Source organism: Podarcis cretensis, assembly GCF_951804945.1.
Source record: "Podarcis cretensis genome assembly, chromosome: 3".
Lineage (NCBI taxonomy): Eukaryota > Metazoa > Chordata > Lepidosauria > Squamata > Lacertidae > Podarcis > Podarcis cretensis.
Window position 1 is genome coordinate 4,412,345 of NC_137172.1, and position 20,032 is coordinate 4,432,376.

General features: G+C 49.3%; 1 protein-coding gene across 1 annotated transcript in view; it reads left to right on the forward strand.

Moving 5' to 3' along the window:
* Nucleotides 1-1,120: 1,120 nt before the first annotated feature.
* EXTL3 (exostosin like glycosyltransferase 3) overlaps nt 1,121-20,032 on the forward strand; it is a 174,949-nt gene continuing 156,037 nt past the window's right edge. The window contains exon 1 of the mRNA XM_079968579.1: nt 1,121-1,237. The gene's annotated coding sequence lies outside the window, so the exon portion shown is untranslated. The remainder of the gene's footprint in view (nt 1,238-20,032) is intronic.

Genomic DNA, 20,032 nt, shown 5'->3' on the forward strand with positions numbered 1-20,032 from the left:
TCAGCCCTCCAGATGTTTTTGGCTTACAACTCCCATGATCCCTAGCTAGCAGGACCAGTGGTCAGGGATGATGGGAGTTGTAGTCCAACAACATCTGGGGACCCACAGGTTGAGAACTACTGCTCTAGGGCTTGCAAATCCTGGTGCTTTCCTGTTTGTCATCAGGGTCCAACTCCAGCGTTAGCTAGCATGGTGATCATAGAATCATAGAATCATAGAGTTGGAAGAGACCACAAGGGCCATCGAGTCGAACCCCCTGCCAAGCAGGAAACACCATCAGAGCACTCCTGACATATTGTTGTCAAGCCTCTGCTTAAAGACCTCCAAAGAAGGAGACTCCACCACACTCCTTGGCAGCAAATTCCACTGTCGAACAGCTCTTACTGTCAGGAAGTTCTTCCTAATGTTTAGGTGGAATCTTCTTGTAGTTTGGATCCATTGCTCTGTGTCCTCTTCTCTGGAGCAGCAGAAAACAACCTTTCTCCCTCCTCTATGTGACATCCTTTTATATATTTGAACATGGCTATCATATCACCCCTTAACCTCCTCTTCTCCAGGCTAAACATGCCCAGCTCCCTTAGCCGTTCCTCATAAGGCATCGTTTCCAGGCCTTTGACCATTTGGGTTGCCCTCCTCTGGACACGTTCCAGTTTGTCCGTGTCCTTCCTGAACTGTGGTGCCCAGAACTGGACACAGTACTCCATGGTGTTAACGGATCTCTCTATGCGGACGTATCTTTACTTCAAAGATCAGAGGAACTGCATATACAGGCGACGACTCATTAACGTGTAGTCTCCAAACATCTGGAGGGCTGTGGTTGAGGAAGCCTGTGCTAGACAGTGGAAGGGTCCCCCTTGGGAGGTGGTGGGCTCTCCTTCCTTGGAGCTTTTAAAGCAGACCTTGGATGGCCATCTGTCATGATGCTTTAGCATTGCAGGGGGTTGGACTAGATGAGCTTTGGGGGACCCCGTTCCAATTCTAGGATTTATGGGCTCCCTCCCATCTCCACCAGGGGGCGCGCCGGCCCCCCTTTCCTTTCCCGTTTTAAAAGCTCCGCTTCCCACGGCGCGCCGAGCATTGGCCGCTGGGCTGCAGACTCGGGACGGTTGCAAGCAGGCAGGCAGGCAGGCAGCGGCGCCCGGGCTCAGCCCGCCTCCTTCCTTCCCTTGAAGCCCTTTCCTCCCGGCAGCTGTACGCGAACTTGCTGGCTTCCAGCCGCGCTCCTTGCAGCTACGAGGTAAGCGCTGCGCTGCAGAGATTTCTGGAGGGCGACCCCGGGGTGCGCCGGGTGGGGTGGCACTGACTTTGCACAGGGCAGCTCCTCCTTTGCTCTTGCAGAGGAAGGGGTTTTTCCCCCACCCTGCTTTCGTTTTGGCTTGCATGCATTTCTCCCCGGTGCAGGATCAGCCCCCGCCCGGTTCCTCTCCCTTCCGCAGCCCCGGAACGGTTTCACGTACCCGGCGCCTTGGGGAAGAAGGAACCCGGGGGATATAATGACTTGCAATGCATGCCAAGGCGTCGAGGGTACAGATCCGGGGCGGGGGGGGGGCCTGCAATAACCAGCTCCCATACATGCTGGGGTTCTGGGTGCCCCAGCACCCACAAAATTCCCCATAAATTTGGGCACCCACAAATTTAGGCGCCAGGGCTGCATGGCACCCAATGCCCCCCCCCCAGGCAAGGGGCCAAGGTGGCACTCCTGCCAGCTCCTCCTGGCCTCCCGGGAGCCTCCTCATTGCAGGATCTGCTCAGGAAACAGGCAGAGAGTGGACTGCCAGTTTTGGAGGGGGAATTCTGAGCATATGCTCTGTCCATGTGCTCTCCGGAATGGGAGCAGGCAGCTAAGTCCAAGCAGTCAGCGAGGATCTGGTGGTCCCGGTTATACATTAGACTGCTCCCCACCCCCCAACAGTTTCCCCAGGAAAGGTCCTTTTGGAGTTTTGGAGCACCTTCTCCCATGTGGCAAGTGGGGGCCCTTCTTCCCCACGTCTGTTGAAATGCGCTCACCGTGAGTGTACCTCATTCTGAGAGGTGCACACGCCTTTCTGCCCTGTGGCTGTGTCCCAAAAAGACAGGAATCCTATAATCATAGCAACGCAAGCTCTTTGTTTTGGGTGGTGTGCAGTGGATCAGAATGGATCCGTGAAGCATGGCAAAAGGAACTGGGCATTTTGCAGACCTGCTTACTCAGAAGTAGCCTCAGAGGGGAGTCACTGTGTCATATTGTTATTCAGTCCGGCTCTATACTTTTAGCTCAGAGCGACAGCCCTCCGCCTCCTTAAATATCTCTGCTCCCTGCCTTGCTCTCTGAAAAAAACCTCTTTCCAAAAAGTGTCAAACCAGAGGTGCGTTTTTTTTATGTGCAAAGCATTTGCCTTATTACAAAGTTACAACCCTTCCCTGTTGACATTTTAGGATCGCAGATTCTGAATATTAAGTCTCGGAATTGTGCTACGTGATACTCTGGGGTGGTGTTTTTAGTTTCCGGGAGAGAAACCCCATGTTTTCTTGACTTTAAAACATACGCTTTGATTCTGCCTTCCTTCCTGTTTTTTTGTGTTTTTTTGCAATGGGAGATTTGGGGGAAAGTAGGATATGAATGCTGCTGTGAGACTTGGGTTTCTTTCTACTGGGAGGGGTGGAGGAATAATTATGTGGGTCTGTGAGTGTGATATTTGGAAAGGGGGGAGGAATAGTCTGCATGCCATGTTTGTTTGTTTGTTTGGGGGGTTTTTTGCGCCTTAAATCCTCACAAGCTTTATTATGGCATAAGCTAGGACGCAGGTGGCGCTGTGGGTTAAAGCCTCAGCGCCTAGGACTTGCCGATCGAAAGGTCGGCGGTTCGAATCCCTGCGGCGGGGTGCGCTCCCGCTGCTCGGTCCCAGCGCCTGCCAACCTAGCAGTTCGAAAGCACCTCCGGGTGCAAGTAGATAAATAGGGACCGCTTACCAGCGGGAAGGTAAACGGCGTTTCCGTGTGCGGCTCTGGCTCGCCAGATGCAGCTTTGTCACGCTGGCCACGTGACCCGGAAGTGTCTCCGGACAGCGCTGGCCCCTGGCCTCTTAAGTGAGATGGGCGCACAACCCCAGAGTCTGTCAAGACTGGCCCGTACGGGCAGGGGTACCTTTACCTTTACCTTTAGGGATCACCAAGGTGGCACTTATGGACACCTGTATGAGCATCAGTATCTCCTATGGCATCTACAAAAGGTCTCACCCCTCAGAAACTCACATTTCATGAGAAACGTCTTCATCCTGCACAGTTCTTGTCCACACTGCCTCAACATCTCCAACACCGAAAATATCCCTTTAAATATGCCCACACTCCACCCTCCCTTCTGTTCTGGAGAGGGGGAAATAGCTTCTATGGAAGTGACCATAGCAGTGGCTGACACACACACGTTTTTCCTTTCATGGATGGGAGGCATGGCTTTGTTGCTCCCATCTCTCTTTCAGGTGTGACACCCTGCATGCCTTGTTGATCATCAATTTCTTGGTGCTTCGGAAAGGAACTTGGAAGTGTCCTTTTACATTGGTACCTCGGGTTACAGACGCTTCAGGTTACAGACGCTTCAGGTTACAGACTCTGCTAACCCAGAAATATTACCTCGGGTTAAGAACTTTGCTTCAGGATGAGAACAGAAATCGTGCTCCGGCGGCGCAGCAGCAGCAGCAGCAGGAGGCCCCATTAGCTAAAGTGGTGCTTCAGGTTAAGAACAGTTTCAGGTTAAGAATGGACCTCCAGAACGAATTAAGTACTTAACCCGAGGTACCACTGTAAATGTGTTTGTGGGAGGGGATGTCTTTGGTTTGTGTTTATTATATATTGTGTGAGTTGTGGTTTTGTGTTTTTATGTCATGAATCACACTGGGTGGGGGGCGTTATACAAATCTAATAAAGAATCATCATCCATGGGCTTACCTGATTTTCCTCCTTATAACTGCTCTGGGATTATTCAGATCAGCCTTGCTCAACCTGGAGCTCTCCAGATATTGTGGGAGCACAACTCCCATTATCCTTGACCAGGCGTCCTCAAGTTTGGCCCTCCAGATGTTTTTGGCCTACAACTCCCATGATCCCTAGCTAGAAGGACCAGTGGTCAGGGATGATGGGAATTGTAGTCTCAAAACATCTGGAAAGCCAAGTTTGAGGAAGCCTGCCCTTGACTAATGGCTGTCATGGCTGATGGGAGTTGTAGTGCAGAACACCTGGCGGCACCAGATTCCGCTCTGTGTCCCCATCAGGGTGGCCTTGGCTTTTGGACTGGACGATCCCGGCATGGGGACGAGCCTCCTCCACGTGGTCTTGGGTTTCTGGAGTTAAGAGTGAGGTGGAAGGAGACCATTGGCGGTGTCTCCTGTTCACCAAGAGGGTGCTAGGGATGAGGCCTAGAGGGACTGCCAAGGAGGTAGCAGATCCAACATCCAAGGACCGTGCGGCAGCGGGTGATGCATTCCTTGGAGGTCGTATCTCCTGCCCCTGCAGATCCTGCTGCCTGAAGCGGTTCCTCGCCTTGCCTCATGGGTGGAGCGGCCCTGCCTACAGATGTCCAGGTGTATAGGGGTGCTCAAGGAAAGCATGGTACAGGGAACTAGCTCCCAGGTAGGTGTGTTTTTAGATGGAATGCCAACGTCCCTTATTCCTTTCTCGCCCAAGAGTCGCGAACCAAACTTCTGAATCAAGTTTTCTTCAACCCACCCCCTCCAGTCTTTTTCTTGAGACACATTTGAATAAAACCTGCTTGTTTCAGCAAAGACGTTGCTGTGGGTATATTTTGTTGTATTTGTAATGCTACTCTGCGTTATTGTAAAGGTTAAGGGACCCCTGGCCATTAGGTCCAGTCGCGGACGACTCTGGGGTTGCAGCGCTCACCTCCTTTATTGGCTGAGGGAGCCGGCGTGCAGCTTCCGGGTCATGTGGCCAGCAGGACTGAGCCGCTTCTGGCGAACCAGAGCAGCGCACAGAAACACTGTTTACCTTCCTGCCGGAATGGTACCTATTTATCTACTTGCACTTTGACGTGCTTTCGAACTGCTAGGTTGGCAGGACTGCGTTATCATAGCATCGTAGAATTGTAGAGTTGGAAGGGATCCAAGGGTCATCTAGTCCAACCTGCCTGACAGATGGCCCTCCAACAGCTCTTAGAAAGTTATTCCTGATGTTTAGTCATGCTTTATTTGTTTAAATACAGTGGTACCTCTGGATGTGAACGGGATTTGTTCCGGAGCCCCGTTCGCATCCTGAAGCAAATACAACCCTCGTCTGCGCATGCGCATGACGTCATTTTGAGTGTCTGCACATGTGTGAGTGGGGAAACCCAGAAGTAATGTGTTCTGTTGCCACGGAGCGCAACCCGAAAATGCTCACCCCGAAGCTACTTCAACCCGAGGTATAACTGTATTGAAAGAAATGGAACGCTTGGCTTGTGTTTGTTGAATTGCTTAGAAAATTGGAAGGGAAACAGAGAAATCCACCAGTCAGTTAGTGGCCTGCTGGGTACCTCATCCGATTACCTGCAAGCTTCGCTCAGAAATGATGACAACCTGTGGAGGAAGCAGTGGATACTGCATGCTGAATAATGCAGTCTCAAATCCCAGCAACACACTGTGCCTTGGTTTCCTCATAATATCAAACCACAGTTTAGCCTTGCAAGGATGTGTATAATCTTCCTTCCCCCTCTCCTCCACTATTGCAAATTGGAGGTTAACTATGACATCTCAGCCCTAAGCTATGGCTGACCTTTAAGTTTACTGAAAACAAAACCAGCTTTTTAAACTCTGGTTTGAAGTTGAGTAATTTCCCCCTGACAATAGTTAAGGCTACCCAGTTTTGACAAGGTTTTGATGCCACGTCAGACTGTTGGAAAGGAAGCAAAGGCTTCCAAATAAAGGTTACCAGACGTCCCCGTATTTACACATCAGTCCCCATACAAAATCCATTGAAGTTGAAAAATGTCCCTGGATTCATTGAAAAAAATCTGGTAACCTTATTCCAAATCCCTAATGCTGGCCTCCTAGAAAGAAGGGTGAGGCTCTATACAAACCCGAGGCTCACTGCAGCTTTTCCTGGCAATGTTGAACTATGGTTTAAAATTATGTGCGAACACTGCCACAGGGAAGCCAGACTATACATGGATCAGGAATATGGGATTGTTAGATTGTGAAACTCATTCCCACAGGAGTTAGTGATGACCACTACAACAAAACAACACCACCACAAACTGGCTTATAAGTATAAAACCAAATTTACTAGAATAATAGCTAGAATAGAGATAGACTTGTAACCATTCAAATGGCAAACATATTAAGGTGCCATGTGCAAGACAAAGCCTGGAGATACTGTAAACATGCAGTGGGTAAATGTGAACTCTATCTTAACAAGTTACATGTGCAGTAAACGTTATACCTACTGGATAAATGAACCGCTCAACAAGTAGCGTAAGTCCAATCACAGAACAGCAACCCCATGCCGCCACAATGGTGTTGTTGTTGTTTTGTTGTATTATTATTACTGTCACCACATTTGATACTTAGTGATGACCACCAACCTAGATGGCTAAATGGTTGAGTGTATCGCACGCCTACAGCCACAGGTTCAGAGATGCTGAACAGTCGAAAAGTTTGGTTTATTGAGATAACTAACGAAGGAGCCCCTCGTGCCCTCCTGGCTGTGGAAAGGCTGAGAAATTATTTTGTAGAATATCTCTAACGAATAGAGCCGGGAGAGTACATTGGGACGGAAAAACCAGGCCAAAGTTAATACAAACACACCCTTGCCTCTCGTCTGCCCAGGGCTGCCGGAGCCTTGTACAAACGCAAACTTTCCTGTTCCCGGAATTATTTATTTTTGTCTCGGGATGGGGTTGATCTCGGTCGAATGTGCTTCCTCTTGCCTTGTCTCTGGACGCCTGCCTACCTGTTCCCGTCGGCACCCCCGATAGTTCCTTCTGTTTTCCTTCGCTCCTCTGGAAACTTCACCCTGTTATCTGCTCCACTGCCATTTCAACCCCATTTTGTCTGTAATATAGTCCTGAAATGATTCCACTTGCTGCCTTTTTTAAAAATAATAATAATTTATACCCCACCCTTCCCGGTTCAGAAAACCGGGCTCAGGGCGGCTAACAACAAATATAAAACACTTAATTGTGATAAAACCAAAAACAGCATAAAATACAGTATAAAAGCGTGAATAACAATAAATTCAAAGTTCTAAAATCAATTTAGGGGGAAATCCGGCCACTCTGGGCGGCTTCCAACAAAGATTAAAAATACATCAAAATGTCACACATTAAAAACTTCCCTGAACAGGGCTGCCTTCAGATGTCTTCTAAATGTAGTTGTTTTTCTCTTTGACATCTGTTGGGAGGGCGTTCCACAGGGCAGGCGCCACTACTGAGAAGGCCCTCTGACTGGTCCCCTGTAGTTTGCTTTTCACAGCAAGGGAACTGCCAGAAGGCCCTTGGAGCTGGAATTCAGTGTCCGGGCAGAATGATGGGGGTGGAGACGCTCCTTCACGGATACTGGACCGAGCCCATTTAGGGCTTTAAAGGTCAGCACCAACACTTTGAATTCTTCTCGGAAAAGTACGGGGAGCCAATATAGGTCTTTCTGGACTGGTGTTATGTGGTCTCGGTGGCCACTCCCAGTCACCAGTCCAGCTGCCACATTCTGGATTAGTTGTAGTTTCCGGGTCACCTTCAAAGGTAGCTCCACGTAGGGCGCAATGCAGTAGTCCAAGCAGGAGATAACTAGAGCATGCACCAGTCTGGTGAGACAGTCCACGGGCAGGTAGGGTCTTAGCCTGCGTACCAGATGGAGCTGGGAGACAGCTGCCCTGGACAAGGAACTGACCTGTGCCTCCATGGACAGCTGTGACCCCAAAATGACTCCCAGGCTGTCCTTCAGGGGCACAGTTGCCCCATTCAGGAGCAGGGAGTCCCCCACACCCGCCCGCCTCCTGTTCCCCCAAGAACAGTACTTCTGTCTTGTCAGGATTCAACCTCAATCCATTAGCCGCCATCCATCCTCCAACCACCTCCAGGCACTCATACAGGACCTTCACTGCCTTGGCTAATAGCCATGACAGCCCTCCCCTCCGGGAATTTGCCTAGTCGTCTTTTAAAGCCATCTAGATTGGCGGCTTGCTTCCCATGGGAGCGAGTTCTGTAGTGGGATCAATGTATTTTATTATTATTACTATTTATTAAATTTCTTTACCACTCTTTGGGAGGTTTGCGATATAAAAACTCAAGCACTCTGTCCTGCTTCCTGACTTTCTAACCTCTAACCCTGTTTGGGTTTGGGTGCTGTAGTGAATTTTGGAATAAAACTTTTCAGCAAAACATGTGAGGTGTGAGTCCCAAGTCTGTGAGTGGGAGTCAGGACACCTGACCTCCAGTTCCTAGTCAAATAGAAGAAGAAGAAGAAGAAGAAGAAGAAGAAGAAGAAGAAGAAGAAGAAGAAGAGGAGGAGGAGTTTGGACTTGATATCCCGCCTTTCACTCCCCTTCAGGAGTCTCAAAGCGGCTAACATTCTCCTTTCCCTTCCTAAAGGTAAAGGTAAAGGTACCCCTGCCCGTACGGGCCAGTCTTGACAGACTCTGGGGTTGTGCGCCCATCTCACTTAAGAGGCCAGGGGCCAGCGCTGTCCGGAGACACTTCTGGGTCACGTGGCCAGTGTGACATCGCTGCTCTGGCGAGCCAGAGCCGCACACGGAAACGCCGTTTACCTTCCCGCTGGTAAGCGGTCCCTATTTATCTACTTGCACCCGGAGGTGCTTTCGAACTGCTAGGTTGGCAGGCGCTGGGACCGAGCAGCGGGACCGCACCCCGCCGCAGGGATTCGAACCGCCGACCTTTCGATCGGCAAGTCCTAGGCGCTGAGGCTTTAACCCACAGCGCCACCTGCGTCCCTTTCCCTTCCACAGCGCCACCTGCGTCCCTTTCCCTTCCTGCCCCACAACAAATACGCTGTGAGGTGAGTGAGGCTGAGAGACTTCAGAGAAGTGTGACTGGCCCAAGGTCACCCAGCAGCTGCATGTGGAGGAGCGGAGACGCAAACCCGGTTCCCCAGATTACGAGACTACCGCTCTTAACCACTACACCACACTGGCTCTCTTCTGTTTAAGAGTAGAGATGGCACCGAACCATCTGGGCTTATACCCTAACCCAGGATAAACAGATATGGTGCTTGCTGACTATGCTAGCTGAGGCTGATGGGAGTTGAGGTCCAAAACCTAGAACCAGAGTTGGAAGGGTCCATGAGGGTCATCGAGTACAACCCCCCTGCAATGCAGCAATCTTTTGTCCAAGGTGAGACTCGAACTCACAACACTGAAATTAATAGTCTCATGTTCTACCGACTGAGCTATATCCCAAGAAGGGACCAGGTTAGCAAGTCCTATTCTAGCTACTCCATGAGCTTTGCAGGGTTGAGAGATGTTGTTTGATCGTCCTTCTATAAATTTCGTGGTTCAGCTTCCTGCAAGGCCTGGCTGCAGCGAAGAAAAATAATCCTGTTTTCTCTTGCTGCAAACATAAACCACGCAGAATGATTTCTTATGCTTCCTTGGAAGTGGACAGCCAGTGGGACAGCTAAACTTAATTCACATGTGGTGCCAGGAGATGTATGAAACGGCCTTACATGGAGCCCAGAGGGATTCAGCCCAGATGGTTTGGTGCCATCTCTACTCTTAAACAGAAGCTCTCCAGAGACTCTGGCAAAGGCATTATTTATTTATTCGAATTTTGATCTATAGAGCTGCCCATCAATAAATATTCCCTAGGGTGGCTTACCTAAGAGCATGCTATTAAAATTACAATATATATAAAATTAAAACTAATAATGAGCAATATATACAGTAACTCCTGCCAAACACCCCACTCTTGGAGCAACAGAGATATAACGCATAGCCTTTACTGCTTGGATGAAGCTAGGCTGAGCCACTGCAGCCCCAGGTAAATTGAAAGGGACCAACCTGTGGTCCCCTGGAGGACATACTGAGAAACTTTTGCAGATCTATTTATCCTTGGGGAGAGGAAGAATGCAGCCACCCATGGATATACCTCATTGCTGCAGAAATCATGCATTTTCCCTTCACCTGTCATTTGTGGTTAGATAATGGAGAAAGCGAAGGGACGCGGGTGGCGCTGTGGGTTAAACCACAGAGCCTAGGACTTGCCGATCAAAAGGTCAGTGGTTCGAATCCCCGTGACTGTGAGCTCCCGTTGCTCGGTCCCTGCTCCTGCCAACCTAGCAGTTTGAAAGCATGTCAAAGTGCAAGTAGATAAATAGGTACCACTCCGGCAGGAAGGTAAACAGCATTTCCATGCGCTGCTCTGGTTCGCCAGAAGCGGCTTAGTCATGCTGGCCACATGACCTGGAAGCTGTACACCGGCTCCCTCGGCCAGTAAAGCGAGATGAGTGCTGCAACCCCAGAGTCGGCCACGACTGGACCTAATGGTCAGGGGTCCCCTTTACCTTTACCTAATGGAGAAAGCAAAAAAGAGAGGCATTTCAAGAGCATGCTTGGAGCGGCCTTGGATCTGGACACCCTCCAACATCCTCTTGGAATTGAGGTTGGGAGGGGGGATAACTGTGGTAGCCATAGAGCTGGTCTATAGATTTTTTTCGCTGAGCAGCTATGGCTTTGCTCTGCGCCCATGGTTCAAGGCAGCAGTGCTTCTGAATACCAGCCGCTAGAAACCACAGGAGGGGAGAGTGGCACTCTTGGCAGTCTTAGAAACTCAGATATATAAACTAGGCACCAAATGACTCCTTCAACCAGGGTTACGGTCGCCAAAACTGAACGTTTTGGGGCAAGGCAGCTCTTTTCAATAACAACTTCTTGGTTCTTGAAATTCATTCCGAGTGTGCAGATAAAATACCACGGATATAATTCTACAGGATGTGTTTGCTAGTGTGTGAAAGCAGTCGAGATCCAAGGATCTCCCAGCATGCATCACCAGATGGAAATGTCAGGGGCCAATCCTGGCGCCCTGGCACCTTCACTCGGTCACAAGTGTTCGATAGCCAGGTGCAAAATGCGCCCGGCAAATTTCGAACCCTGGCTTGGTCCAGAATCCAGCTTTCAGGTTTCCCATAATAGGTACCTGGTTGGGCATTGTGCGAACAGGATGCTGGACTAGATGGGCCCCTTTTGGCCTGATCCAGCAGGCTTTCCTTACATTGTTTGCATGCAGCCTAAGTGTTAGTTTGTAGGCAATGCTAAGATAGATTGACCAGTGGTATTGCAGTGGCAAGAAGAAGTTTAGGGTGCCCAGCTGAGCAAATAACACCAGGTATATGGAATGACATCTCTTTCTCTCCTCCCACTCTGTGTGTGTGTGTGTGTGTGTTTGTCTATCTGTGTGTAATTTGATTCACTTTTGTATTTCCCAGGTCATTCAGCCATCAAGGATCCCTGCTGTTGAGCCACTGAGAATTCTCCCTCCTCACCATGGTTGTGGTTTGGGAAAATGGGAAAGAGAGCGGGATGCAAATGATTCTTTGGCCCTTTGGCGTTCAGTCTCTGGGCTTCCCTGCCCTGTAGTTAAAGGATGTATTTTTGTGTGTGTGTGTTCATCACACACAGCTTACTGGCGATGAGTGAGGGTCCTGGCTTGCCAGTCACCGTAAGGAGAAACAAGTGGCTACCTCTCCTTCGATCTCTCTCTCCTTATTTTACTCTGTCATAGAATCATAGAATCATAGAGTTGGAAGAGACCACAAGGGCCATCGAGTCCAACCCCCTGCCAAGCAGGAAATACCATCAGAGCACTCCTGACATATGGTTGTCAAGCCTCTGCTTAAAGACCTCCAAAGAAGGAGACTCCAGCACACTCCTTGGCAGCAAATTCCACTGTCAAACAGCTCTTACTGTCAGGAAGTTCTTCCTAATGTTTAGGTGGAATCTTCTTTCTTGTAGTTTGGAACCATTGCTCCGTGTCTGCATCTCTGGAGCAGCAGAAAACAAGTGCTGTCCTCAAACAGCACTCAGGTATTCTGCGATCCTAGCGCCTTGATTCTTGTAGCGCAGGGGTCAGCAAACTTTTTCAGCAGGGGGCCAGTCCACTGTCCCCCCAGACCTTGTAGGGGGCCGAACTATATTTTTTGGGGGGAAATGAACGGATTCCTATGCCCCCCAAATAACCCAGAGATGCATTTTAAATAAAAGCACACTTTTTACTCATGTAAAAACACCAGGCAGGCCCCGCAAATAACCCAGAGATGCATTTTAAATAAAAGGAGACATTCTACTCATGTAAGAACACACTGATTACCGGACCGTCTGCGGGCCGGATTCAGAAGGCGATTGGGCTGGATCTGGCCCCCGGGCCTTAGTTTGCCTACCCATGTTGTAGCGCTTTTAAAAAACACCTTCCTGGCGATTTATTTTGATGCAAGGGCGAGTCTCTGCCTAACAGGCAGAAATCTGTGCCCAAAACTTCTAATTTTGGTATTGCTTTCACTTTTATATGCGGGCGGGTAGCATGGTGTTTTCGCAGCATGCTAATATATCCAGCCCAAAGTTGTTGCTTTAAATGTATTTTATGATGGATCCTGACTTGTTTGTTCGGTTAACTGTGTTGCTTCTTAGGGCTGACCAAAGGGAACCTGTGGCTCTCCAGATGAACAGGATCCCACCATCTCTGGCTTTTGAGGCTGCTGGGAGTCCAATAACATCTTGAGTAGTCACTGGTTCTGCACCTGCTTCTATATGGCTAGTCATGGTCTTATGCTGTTGTCCTACTAATTACAGAGCTACAGTAATTTACTCCCCAAGAGGTTTAGCCAAGAGTATTTTTATATGCTGACCAGCCCAATAAGCAAGATCTCTTATTAGTTTTATGGGATTCCCTTTTTATTGATGTTCCGTCGTGGAGCACACCAAGTAAAATCCAATTTTACATCTTGGCTCCTTCCCGATGATAAACATTTTCACTTGCATGGGCCTTAAATGATCCCACTGGCATTTCTTTTTACGATGCCGTAAAACAGATTGAGAGTTCTCCATCGCTCCAGATTACGAGAAGGCTGTTCAAGCGTCCTCTCTCGTAAGAAAAACCAAATGTAAAAATTTGGAAACAAAGGAAAAAGACGGATCAAAGAAAGATGGCCTTGGATCTGAACTTCATGGGCTGTCCAATGAAAGATACATAAAGGTAAAGGTAAAGGTACCCCTGCCCGTACGGGCCAGTCTTGACAGACTCTGGGGTTGTGCGCCCATCTCACTTAAGAGGCCAGGGGCCAGCGCTGTCTGGAGACACTTCCGGGTCACGTGGCCAGCGTGACATCGCTGCTCTGGCGAGCCAGAGCCGCACACGGAAACGCCGTTTACCTTCCCGCTGGTAAGCGGTCCCTATTTATCTACTTGCACCCGGAGGTGCTTTCGAACTGCTAGGTTGGCAGGCGCTGGGACCGAGCAGCGGGAGCGCACCCCGCCGCAGGGATTCGAACCGCCGACGTTTCGATCGGCAAGTCCTAGACGCTGAGGCTTTAACCCACAGCGCCACTTCATACCTAATTCCAATAGAATCAACTTCAGTTTGAATGGTGATGAAATTGATCTATTGATAATGGGGATAATGAAAGCTCTGTGGTAGAGAACCATTCCCCAGCCTGGTGCTAGCACTCCTAGATATTTTTTTACAGCACTCTTCTCTCCTTTATTTTCCAGCAACTGGCATTCAGGGTCATATCTAACAGTGGAGGCAAACTACAGTGGTACCTTGGTTTAAGAACAGCTTAGTTTATGAACAACTTGGATTAAGAATGCTGCAAAGTAGGTGTTTTGGTTTGTGAACTTTGCCTTGGAAGCAGAACATGTTTCGCTTCCTGTTGAGTGTCTTCCATTTGTAAGTTAAGTCCCCCGCTGCTATGGAAAGCATTAAGAATGCTTTGGTTTAAGAACGGACTTCTGGAATGGATGAAGTTTGTAAACCAAGGTACCACTGTATAGCCATCATAAAAGGTAAAGGTACCCCTGCCCGTACGGGCCAGTCTTGACAGACTCTGGGGTTGTGCGCCCATCTCACTTAAGAGGCCAGGGGCCAGCGCTGTCCGGAGACACTTCCGGGTCACGTGGCCAGCGTGACATCGCTGCTCTGGCGAGCCAGAGCCGCACACGGAAACGCCGTTTACCTTCCCGCTGGTAAGCGGTCCCTATTTATCTACTTGCACCCGGAGGTGCTTTCGAACTGCTAGGTTGGCAGGCGCTGGGACCGAGCAGCGGGAGCGCACCCCTCCGCAGGGATTCGAACCGCCGACCTTTCGATCGGCAAGCCCTAGGCGCTGAGGCTTTAACCCACAGCGCCACCTGCGTCCTATAGCCATCATAGCTATTAGCTATTGGCAGCCTTAAAGGTAAAAGGTCAAGGGACCCCTGACCATTAGGTCCAGTCGTGGCCGACTCTGGGGTTGCGGCGCTCATCTCACTTTATTGGCCGAGGGAGCCGGCATACAGCTTCTGGGTCATGCGGCCAGCATGACTAAGCCGCTTCTGGCGAACCAGAGCAGCGCACGCAAATGCCGTTTCCCTTCCTGTCACAGTGGTACCTATTTATCTACTTGCACTGGTTTGCTTTGGAACTGCTAGGTTGGCAGGAGCTGGGACCGAGGGACGGGAGCTCACCCCGTCATGGGGAATCGAAGCACCAACCTTCTGATCGGCAAGTCCTAGGCTCTGTGGTTTAACCCACAGCGCCACCCGCGTCCCTATTGGCAGCCTTATCTTCCACAAATTTGTCCAATCCTCTTTTGAAGCCATCCATATCGGTGGCCATTGCTGCATCTTGTGGGAGTGAGTTCCGCAGTTTAACAGTGCACCAATAAGTCCTTTCCCATCCACCCTAACCAACGCAACCAGTGATGTCAAGAGTTGTAGTCCCACAAAAAAAAAATTATGCTGCTGCGGAGCGGAAGACCTGAACCAATGGCTTCAAAGTACAAGAAAGGAGATTCCAGAAGGTTGACTGCACACAGGGTTGCAGCTTCTTCCCGGGCAGTTGAGAAATTTCTCTGTGCACCCAAAGAGGGGAGAATCCTGAAAACATTTTGGTGGGAATGTTTCCTTTCCCTTCTCTGACAGTTGTGATTAATGGGGCTGCAGGAGAAGATGGAAGCAGAGCCCAGAAGGAGAGAATAGCAGTGCCAGGAAAAGCAGCAGCAGCAACAACAACCAGAACGTTAGAAATTTTGCCCTGCAGGATAAATATTTCAGCTCTGTTTCACTGCTACCTTAATTGTGTCATCTGCCAAATTTTGGAAAAGGCCAAGGAAAGCAGCAAACGATGTTCTCGCATCACCACCCTCCTTGAACTGGTGAACAAGCTGCTTTCCCCCCTCCTCCCTCCAGATCACCTTTCCTTTTTGTTATGTACTGAGCTGAATCCTAGAATAAAAGGATCCAGAATTCAGCAGTCTGATTGGTTCGCAGGAGCCACCCAATCCAGCTCCAGGTGGAAGTGAATCAGTGACCTGATTGGCCTGCAGGCGTAGCCTCCCAGAATTAGTCAATCACACAGGGCCCATTGTGTAAATAATGTATATACAGCTAGACATTTTGGGGAAAGTTTCATTCATTGCTACTACGGGCTGAATAAAGAGCATGAAATTCACACTTGACTCCAAGTATACAGTCATAAAGGTAAAGGTAAAGGTACCCCTGCCCGTACGGGCCAGTCTTGACAGACTCTGGGGTTGTGCGCCCATCTCACTTAAGAGGCCAGGGGCCAGCGCTGTCCGGAGACACTTCCGGGTCACGTGGCCAGCGTGACATCGCTGCTCTGGCGAGCCAGAGCCGCACACGGAAACGCCGTTTACCTTCCCGCTGGTAAGCGGTCCCTATTTATCTACTTGCACCCGGAGGTGCTTTCGAACTGCTAGGTTGGCAGGCGCTGGGACCGAGCAGCGGGAGCGCACCCCGCCGCAGGGATTCGAACCGCCGACCTTTCGATCGGCAAGCCCTAGGCGCTGAGGCTTTAACCTCATGTTATATTTGCTTCATGTAACGTTTTTTCAGGTTGCGTCCCGCAGCGAACCAGATAGGGTTACTTCCGGGTTTCGCCGCTCGCGCATGTGCAGATGCACAAAATGACGACTCGCAACCCGTGCATGCGCAGACGCGCCGCTGCAGGTTGCGTTATTTTCATGTTGTGAACGGGCCTCCGGAACGGATCCCATTCACAACCAGAGGTACCACAGTATTTCACTTTTGCCACATGTATTTTATAGATTGCAAACCTGAGGGCAAGGACTGTCTTATTTTTGGACCTTGCAAACCAGTCTGGGAACCTCGTTTGGCAGAAAGGCAGGGCAAGGATGCTTTATATTTTGACAAAATATCAGGCAGAACGCTCCGACTAACTAGCTGGCTTGGCTGCAAAGGATTTATTGGGCCTTGTAGAACCCCAATTGCCTTGGCGAGTCAGCTGATTTGCTTCAGGTTAGAAATGCAGTCCAGGGGCATCTTTTCCCTATGGTGGCCGACCAGGTACCCTCCATGGCCAGCTGGCTGAGGCTGCTGGGAATTGTAGTCCAAAATGCCTGGAGCGCAACAGCTTGGCAAAGGCTGCCCTAGGGCCTAGTCTGCCTGAGGATGCCCATGATATTACCCAGTCTGCCTGAGGATGCCCATGATATTACCCAGTCTGCCTAGTGTTGGATGCCCATGATATTACCCAGGAGACGGGGTGGTTTGAGGCCAGCTTCATCGCCTCCTAGTTTCTCTCATCTGTAATAATAATAATAATAATAATAATAATAATAATAAATAATTTATTATTTATACCCCGCCCATCTGGCTGGGTTTCCCCAGCCACTCTGGGCAGCTTCCACAGAAACCAAAAATACACTAAAATATCACACATTAAAAACTTCCCTGAACAGGGCTGCCTTAAGATGTCTTCTGAATGTCAGGTAGTTGTTGATCTCTTTGACATCTGATGGGAGGGCGTTCCACAGGGCAGGCACCACTACCAAGAAGGCCCTCTGCCTGGTTCCCTGTAGCTTTGCTTCTCTCAATGAGGGAACCGCCAGAAGGCCCTCGGCGCTGGACCTCAGCGACCAGGCAGAACGATGGGGGAGGAGACGCTCCTTCAGGTATACTGGATAGAGGCTGTTTAGGGCTTTAAAGGTCAACACCAGCACTTTGAATTGTGCTCGGAAACGTACTGGGAGCCAATGTAGGTCTTTCAAGACCAGTGTTATGTGGTCTCGGCAGCCACCCCCAGTCACCAGTCTAGCTGCTGCATTCTGGATTAGTTGTAGTTTCCGGGTCACCTTCAAAGGTAGCCCCACATAGAGCGCATTGCAGTAGTCCAAGCAGGAGATAGCTAGAGCATGCACCACTCTGGCGAGACAGTCCGCGGGCAGGTAGGGTCTCAGCCTGCGTACCAGATGGAGTTGGTAGACAGCTGCCCTGGATACAGAATTGACCTGCGCCTCCATGGACAGCTGTGAGTCCAAAATAACTCCTGGGCTGCACACCTGGTCCTTCAGGGGCCCAGTTACCCCATTCAGGACCAGGGATTCCTCCACACCAGCCTGCCCCCTGCCCCCCCAAACAGTACTTCTGTCTTGTCAGGATTCAACCTCAATCCATTAGCCGCCATCCATCCGCCAACCGCCTCCAGGCACTCACACAGGACCTTCACTGGTTCTGATTCGAAAGAGAGGTTGAGCTGGGTATCATCTGCATATTGATGGACACCCAGTCCAAACCCCCTGATGATTGTTGGAATTTAGTGCCGGTCAGAGGTATGTGCCTATCTCTCCAGGCACCGGCTGAATTCTTTGACCTCCCTCCGGCGACTCCCGGCAGGAAAAACACACGAGGTCCGTTCCGGCGATTTTCCTCAGGCTGTGAGAAAAACACACCAACTGCTCTCCTCCTCCCTGCTCTCCAGCATATCCCCAGGGAGGGGAATCAGACTCAGACAGAAATGTATCTACATTGCTTTTATTCCTGTCTTTCACTTCAGTACAGAGAAAACATGTCTGCTCTCTTCAACAAACAGAGAGAAACTCCAGACTCCACCCATGTACATCCTGTACAGGTCATATGACACACACTGAGCTCACATCCTGTGCTCAATAAGGAGAATGGACTGCCCCTTTGTTTCCATGGCAACAGTCACATACATCCTGTCTGGCTTTGCAGCCACAAGCAGCTGACTTGGCTGCTAGAGCCTTTGCTTGCTGCTGCATTGCTGCTTTAGAATAACATACTCCCCCTAAAGTATCAATGCGTGCTGCGAGCAAAGCGTCATCCAGAGAAGAAAACAAACAGTTGTTATATGTATAACACTCCCCTGTTGTTTCAGTTCCACCCTTGGAACTACCCGCCACTGGTTTTACCAATGTACCTCTCTGGTTGTGTGACTTCCAAGGAATGAGTGCTTCTGCATTACCTTGGTTAGCAACTCTCTGTTGTGCCTTTGTCTCTGACTCAGACACAGCTTCAATTTGACCTTGGTCGTTTACAACAGCAACACATGCAATAGCTAGGTTTGCAAACTCCTTTGAATACCTCTTGGGTGGTACACCCTTCATTGCTCTCTCAGACCTACGTAAGAGGTGCTGCTCTCCCTTGCTTTCTGGTTCAGCCTCTGAACTCTCTGAAGAACCAGTACTAAGCTTAATCAGTGGTTCATCCTCCTCTTCTGAGGGTCTAGTCATCGTGTGAGATTTCTTCTCAATGACTGTGACAACTGAGCTGTCTGAGCTATCGCTGTCATCATCAGTACTACTGAACTCAATAAGATCAAACTCATCATCATCATCATCAGAATCATCATCATCACCTGTGGGAAATGTGTGAACAATCACTCGCTCCTGTTCAGGAGCACTCTCTAGAAATTTTGTGAGAATCACCTTACCAGATTCAGACAAAATTACTCTGTAGAGACCCTTTTCATAACCCACAAAAATGCCTCTGGCATTCTTTACTCCACCCGGAGCTTCTGTTCTCACATGAGACCCAAAAACCTTGAAATGGGCAACAGAAGGTTTTCTGTGGAACAGTTTCTCAAAAGGAGAACATCCCAACTCTTTTGAAAACTTTCTCAACCATGTGTAACAATACAACATCAGCGATTCAGCCCAGTACTCATGTGGCAGATGTGAACTAAGCAATTGCGCTTCCATTCCCTTTTGCAATTCTTTGTTCACTCTAACACAGACACATCTGTTCCAAGCTTCTTCGGAAGCTGCAATTTTGTGTCTTATCCCTTTCTTCTTCAGGAATCTCTGGAAATCCTGTAAGAGAAAAATTGGCTTCTCATCTGTGCAAAGACATTCTATGTCAGCATCATGCATATTTTTAACCTTGTCACAAAACTCTTTAAACCTTTCTAAGGCTTCTTTCGGTCTCTCCAAAAGATAAATCCAGACAAAACCTGTAAAAGAATCAACACATATTAGGTAATACTTTGCATTGCCTCTTGATGGTGCTAAAGGACCAATCACATCAGCATACACCCGCTGAAATGCCCTGTCGACCCTCGAGGTGACCTGCTTGGTGTTCTTCTTGGCTACACCTGCAAAAGAAATCATGTTAGAATCACAAGAATTACATTCCATGTAATCACTTTGATCAAAAGTCAACAAATACAGTCCATCTTTCTCTTTGGCAGAAAGATACAACTCTCCATCTTTGTAGATCTCGCAGTGTTGATCATCATAGGACAGTTTTAGTCCCTTCTTGGCAATCTGCGAAACGCTGAGCAGATTGTACTTCAACTCTGGAACCAAATAAACATTGTTTATAGTCAAGTTCAGACTTTTAAGATACACAGTCCCAATTCCGGTGGCTTCCAGCTCTTGACCGTTGGCTTGTTGTACAACGAAGCTTTGCTTCTTAAACGACGAAAACAAATCCCTACGATGGGTCATGTGAACCGTCGCTCCCGTGTCTAAAACGAAGGAATTCCCCACTTGTGGTGTGGCTTTTAGGGACATCAAAGCCTTTGCAGGCTTCGCCTGTGACTTGGCATGACTTCTGCCTGACGCCTCAGACTTCGTGGAGCTTCCCT